This window comes from Vombatus ursinus, unplaced genomic scaffold, assembly GCF_900497805.2.
Source record: "Vombatus ursinus unplaced genomic scaffold, bare-nosed wombat genome assembly UNPS02014837.1, whole genome shotgun sequence".
NCBI lineage: Eukaryota > Metazoa > Chordata > Mammalia > Diprotodontia > Vombatidae > Vombatus > Vombatus ursinus.
The window spans coordinates 9,039,087-9,046,020 of record NW_020954615.1 but is presented as its reverse complement, the minus strand read 5'-3'; the positions used below and the strand labels follow the sequence as shown (position 1 = coordinate 9,046,020).

Genomic DNA, 6,934 nt, shown 5'->3' with positions numbered 1-6,934 from the left:
TCAATGTCTTTTCTACATATAATGGAGCCCTTAGAAAACTCTAGATTATAATCAGAGAGATTTGAGTGTTTGTTGTCTCTAAAAGCGAAAGGGAGCAATTTGCTCATGGTAATTCCAGTTGGGGACAATTTGTGCAGGTATTCACGGCTGATCATATTTGTAAAGAGCTCATCACAGTGCCTAGAACATAGTAGGTGCTTAATATATATGTATACACTTGCATCTTCCTTCATTTCCTGGTCATAAATGCATGAAAAAAAATGTGTTGAAGAGGACTATCCAATATGTCTGGTTAAAATTGCCCATTTAAAATAAACAAATAAAAACATTTGACATCTGCCAGTGGAAGTAAGAAAAGATTTGAATATAAGGCCTCATCCCAAACCAGACAGAACTCAAAACAAAAACATGCTTCCAGTTTTCTTTAAGTTGAAGAGAACCCTCAGTAGGCATCAGAGAGTAATGACAGCCATGTCATATCATTATATGAAAACAAGCGAAGCACACTGTCCAGAAACAGATGAGACTTCTGATTCTTCTGGCATTGAAAGACTAGTACTTTTCTTAGCACTACAGACCTGTAGATGTACAAGCTTTGTGGAATTCTCTTTTGTTTTGTACACGTAGGAGGGGTAAGAATTCAAGGATATGAAACAAACATGATACCAACAAAAAAAATCAATAATAGGCAAATGTATAACCATGAAAAATGGGGAAATCACTTCCTATCTTTCATCTTATAGCTACAATTCTTGATTAAAAATATATATTTCCTTCATGAATTAGGTAATATCTGAAAAAATAATGATATATGTTAATAAAATGAATAGTCCCAGACTACAGGAAATAATGCATGAGGAGTTTAGAGAAAGGCAAAAAAATCTAAATGTACTGACAAAAAGTGAGGTAAGCAGAATTAGTAAGGAAAATAATATACACAATAACTAGAATAGTACAAATAAAATGAATACAAAAAAGGAAAATGCTAAATAATTATAAGGGCCAATATTATTTCTACAGAGAAAAAATAAGAAGAAATGCATGTCTACGGTTTCCTTAAAGAGGTGGGGGACTATGTATATGGAGTGTTGCATACATAATTACATGAAAATATTGTGATAGTTTGCTTCAGTTAACTTTTTTTTGACAAAAGAAAGTCTTTTTGTTTGTTAAGGGAAGGAATAATAATTAGAAATAATTGAGATGTATTATCAGAAGCCATTGATAAATCTTTAATTTAATAATGTATAACCTTTCAAACATTCATGAATTTGTTAATCATTTCTATTGGATCATTAGGAAGTATCATGAATAACATGTATCTTTGGTTGTAACATAAAACAAATGTGACTAGACCACTTACTCAAGATCAGAGAATTTTATGAAGATAATGGTTATTTGTTTTTTTCTTTTCTTTTCTTTTTTTCTGGTTTTAAATGCATTTTTTGTTGCCACAGACTACTTTTTGTGTTTCTTTTTCTTGTTTTCATTATAACTATAAATTGTGAGCTTACGAGAGCTTGTCTTTGTCTTTAAAAATCAAGGTTTGATAGGATACTTGCTAACCTGCTTTCTTTTTTAAAAGAGTGATGGTCGTTGTCCTAAAGCAGTCAATATTTCTATGGGGATGCTGCAGCTCTAACTCAGGTGGGATTGAAAAGGAGGCAACAAACAGGGCTATGGAAAAAAATCACTTGCTGGTGGCATCTGCGTTGAAAAGAAGACTTTGCAAATTTCTAGACAATGGTAAACTGTGTGAGGAAACTCTGAGGGTCTTACAGGCCAAAGAGGGAATGAGGTCATGAAAATGCCTCCCAAGAGTTTGAATAAAATACTGAATCCCAAGAGGAGCTGGAACGTGGATATGTAAAAAGAGGGTCGAGGACTGGGGTATGCTTAGAATGGTCTCAAGTTCAAATACACTAACGTGACAGGGATAGCACTTCACAGGGCACACGCACGTCCAGGGCTCTCCTCTCCCTCAGTACGTGCTAGCAGATGGGGAACTCAGTCATTTTCCAATATAGAAGCCTAGTCCCAAAGCCAAAACATGAGAGATGAATAGCGATGGAATGAACACTTTAAGAAACTCTGCAGAGAAAATGCCCCCTTTCTTCCTGGCTCCCTTTTTCCTCATACTTAAAGAACGGAACGTTTAGGGTGCCCAAAGTGGAATTCCTTGGGGGGGATGTTCTCAGGCCACCTGGACCAGTCCGATACCCAGGCCACACTCTTCTGCAAAGCTTCCACTTCTCTTCTCCTTCTGCAGCTTCTCCTTCAGACCAAGAGCTCTGGTCCCTGCTGGTGTGCATGTCCACATCAAACATTATCTGCCCATCTTTTTGTGGGGCAGGAAGGGCTGTCAGGAAGAATTGCCCCTGGAGCTGCTCTGGCCTGACTCATGCTGGGCGTCTAGGAGAATCTTCTCCATGTCTCCCTTGTGAATGGAGGATGAAAAGGGAACGTGCTCCAGAGTGGCATTTTTCCCATTTCCACTCCCAGCCTTGCAGTTGACGTTCCTCTGGACCTCCACCCAAGAATCGTTGAGGCCCGCGGGTGAGGCCAGCGGCTGCTCACCTGTTGTTGTGGTGGTTGTGGTTGTTGCTGTTGTTGTGGCTGTTGGGTGGCGGCTGCTGAACCAGCTGAGAGAACTTGGTCAGGTGGTGGAGAAAACTCTGGAGGAGGCGATGGGAGCTCCAGCCTGTTTTTTTTTTTTTTCCTTTTCCAACCAGATCTTCCACTAGTGCTTCTGAAATTACCTCCCATTTACAGTTGTCTTATATGTGGAATCACTTGCAGGTTGTGTCTTCTATTAAAACATAAGATACTAATTCTTTGTTTGTGGAATTGTGAACTGATCCAACCATTTTGGAGAGCAATCTGGAATTATGTCCAAAGAGTTATTAAACTACCTATACCCTTTGACCCAGCAATACCACTACTTGGTCTAGTTCTGAAAACAATTAGGAAAAAAGGAAAAAAAAACCTGTATATTCTTAAATGCTTATAGCATCTGTCTTTGGGATGATAAAGAACTTGGAATTGCAGCAATATTCATTAATTGGGGAATGGCTGAACAAGTTGTGGTATATGATTGTGACGGAATACTACTGTGCTATAAGAAATGATGAGCTCAATGATTTTAGGGGAAACATTGTATGGAAAGACTTGAATAATGAAAATAATGGAAATAATGAAGAGCAAAACCAATAAGAAGAATGAGCAGAACCAAGAAAACATTGTATACGATAACAGCAATGCTGTTTTAAGAACAACTTTGAGCAAATAAGTTATTTTGACTGCTATAAATACCCAAATTAACTATAAAATTCGTATGAAGAAAGATGCTATTGCTATCTGCATCCAGAGAAAGAACTGATAAATAGAAACATCTAGAATAATTATACATGTATGTATATGTGTGTGTGTTTATATGTATGTATGTGTGTATGTATATTGTGTACATATATATATATATATACATACACACATACACACACACTATATATATGTACCTCTCTGTGATTAATGGTAGTCATCTCTAGGTGGGAGGGAGGGAAGAAAAAAAAATTATATGATAATTTTGTTGTATATTTCAAAGGAATAGCAAATTGTGCATAGTAGATTGGCAGTCCCTCATGTAATCATCTTTTTTATTGTCTTATGTTATGGAAATGCTTGTTTTATTCCATAAACTAAAAATAAAAAAAAAATTAAAATGTAAGCTATTTCAGGACAGTGACTGTTTTTCCCCTTTCTTTGTATCTTCAGTGCTTACTGAGAGTAATGTCTTGAATTCAGTAGTGCTTAATAAAAGTTTGTAAGTATTGACTGACCAGACAGTCTATGCTGAATGGAAGGATTCTACATTCAGATCCATTTCTGGATGAGAATAAGAACCATCTGTTTCTAGATGTGCAATGTGGGTAAAGGTTGTGTTTGTATAAAGAGTTAATATTGTAAAAAAAAAATGTAAAAAAAAAAAACTGTTTGAACAGGTGCCTTGGTGACCATGGAGAAATATATTGGAAATCACCCCTAGCCTGCTGTGTCTACACTGAACTACAGGCAAAAATGATGATGACAGGCTAGCTGGCTCAGTGGTGCATTTTGCTGCAGCAGCCACCATGATGTATCTTTTGTCTTTCCTCACAAGCATCTATCTCACATGTCCAGAAGCAGTCAGTGACTACTGGCAAGAAAAGCCTCCTGGTCCTACATCCTTACAAGAGATTACTCATGTGTGTGTTTAAACATCAATGTAATTACAAAAAAAACTTTTTATGAGGCAACCACTGTTTCAATCGGTATGATGTGGCCATTGTCCCTGAGCATTCAGACTTGGGACAGTGTGTTTTTCAAATCATTTAATAACTGTCATTATTCCCTAAAGGATGTGAAGCTCCTCTATATAGAATCAATTTAATATAGGATTCTTTCAACAACCAATTATTAGGTTCCTACTGTTTGCCAGGAACTATTCTAGCCACTTAGGACATAGAGAAAAAAAAAAAAAAACAACAGACAGTCCCTGTTTATATTTATTTTATTTTAATCATATATTTTACTGGCCTTTTATGTTAAATTTTCAGATCTATCCTATTTCTTGTGTTCCCTTCTTTAATTCTTTCTCTTTCTGAAAATAAAAAAAAGCTTCAATAATGATCTTTTTTTGCTTTTCTTTTTCTAGGAGATAAGTTAATTATTAGTCCCACTCTCTCTCTTAACACTACCTAAACTGGAAAAAAAAAGATAAATAGAAGGAGAGCATCCTATTCAACCCTCTAATTTTAAAGAAAAGGAAACTGAGTCCAGAGAGATTAGATGATTCCTCAAGATCATACCTGTAGAAAGTGGTAAAAGTAGCATATGAAAAAAGACTTTATTTTTCATTGAAGGTCACCACCTCCCTGCCCCCCACACATATTTTAATAGGTTGTAGATAGTAGGTACTTATCAAATTGCTAAAAGAATGAAGAAATGAATTAATTAATCCATTACTATTATGAATAGAGAGTGAGTGCTAGCTTTCATCTGTATCAAGGAATGAAAATGAGTGAATTCTTGAGTTATGGTTCTAATTACACAGTATTGGCAAGGTTAATTACTTTAAGTAAGAGGTGCTTAAAAAGGCATCAATCAGTGAAAATGAGTTTGAATTTCTATCTATCCTTTCCTTCCTTAATATTTTATGTGAAGAAATAGGATGGGTAAACACACATACACACACACACACACATATTGAGATACACATTCATTTCTGTTCATTCCTAATTCATTTATTTACTTGATATTGTGAATGTTAGCCCATATTTGACATTTAAGTGTGAAACAGGTCAAAATCCTACACAGCAACGTGATTGCAACTTCTGAATCTTCCTAAAATATTAAGCTATTACTCAATGGGAGAGCTGCTACAGAAGGAAAAGAAAAAAATGGAATATCTTAAGCTTCTCCAGATTCAGATTTCATGGAGGATGCATGACAATTAAACTAAGACTAGAGCTGAAAAAAATGTAGAAAATAAGAAGCTACAGAAAAGAAGAAATTACAACGAAAAATAAAACACGGTATATGTCAATATTCAACATCTTTACATTCATGGACATTTAGTTTAAAAAAGGAATATAATATATTTCATGAGGCAGTCTGGTATAGTGGATAAAGAGTTGGTCCAATATCCAAAAAAATCTGTGTTCAAGTCCCATAGATCAGAGGTGTCAAACATGTATTACACAGACTTCTTGGTTTACCTACACTCCTTAATGTGTCCCAAACCAGATTAAAATGTAATTGGAAAATATTTAACAAAATAAACAAAATACATTAAAACATAAATAACTTTACATTTTAAAATAAAGTCAAAATTCTGCTTTCAGGGATCCTTGTGAACTGATTAGTGGCCCCTGTTTCTATTTGAGTTTGACACTATTACTGTAGATGGCATATCATGTTTGTGAGAGCTTGGGCATGTCACTTAATCTCTTATTGACCCAGGATACTCTTTATGACTGTGAATTCCAGAGTTTCTTTTACCAATAAACCCTTATGTCCAGTATTAATCACAGATATGCTTTATATAAATTTCTTAGCTCAAATGAAGCCAAGAAGTCAGTAAGCATTTATCAGGTGCCAAACATATGCCAAGAATGTATGCATATCACAGTTATGGATAGAATTTTTAGAGATATGATAATCTAAAAGGGACATGATGGAATTCTTCATACATTTAAAACAGTATCATTATAGCATTGTGATTAAACTTATTCTCTTATACCCCAGAAAGCAGAGCTAAAAGCAATGGGTGAAAATTGGAGTGAAGCAAATTTATATTTCAGAGGGAAAAAAAAACAGCAAGTTCTAAACCATTGGATCTACCCAAAATGGAATTAGGATGCTTTAGAATGATGTACTTAGAGCTTGACAAAAAAGTCTTTGAGATACTTTAGTTCAACTGCCTCATTTTAAGATAAGGAAATGTAGAACCAGAGAAGTTCATTGACTCACTTAGGGTCACACAGTAATTAAGATTCTCTTAGAGGCAAGTTTAGAACTCACATTTTGAAAACCAAATGCATAGCTCTTTCTCCCCTCACTGGGGCCTTTTTTCCTATTTATTTTATGCTATCTGCCTTGGTTTTCTGATCAGTTTCCATGGGACCCATTATCTTCTTAATACAATTAATTCTCAGACACTTTCCTATGCCCCAATTCAGTTGGATGAGTGGACATTTCAAACAGGAATCCTAAAATAATTCTCAAACTCGATATGTCCAAAATAGATGTCTCTATGCTTTCCCCTATATAGTCCCATCTTCCAAGCATTCCTATTACTGTTGAAGGCAATGGAATTTACTGAGGTTATCAAGGTTTATAACCCTTGTGTCCTCTCTCTCTCTCTCTCTCTCTCTCTCTCTCTCTCTCTCTCTCTCTC

At 35.5% G+C, this 6,934-nt stretch overlaps 1 pseudogene; it reads right to left on the bottom strand.

Moving 5' to 3' along the window:
• Nucleotides 1-1,981: 1,981 nt before the first annotated feature.
• The window catches only part of LOC114026301, a 45,734-nt pseudogene continuing 40,781 nt past the window's right edge, over nucleotides 1,982-6,934 (bottom strand).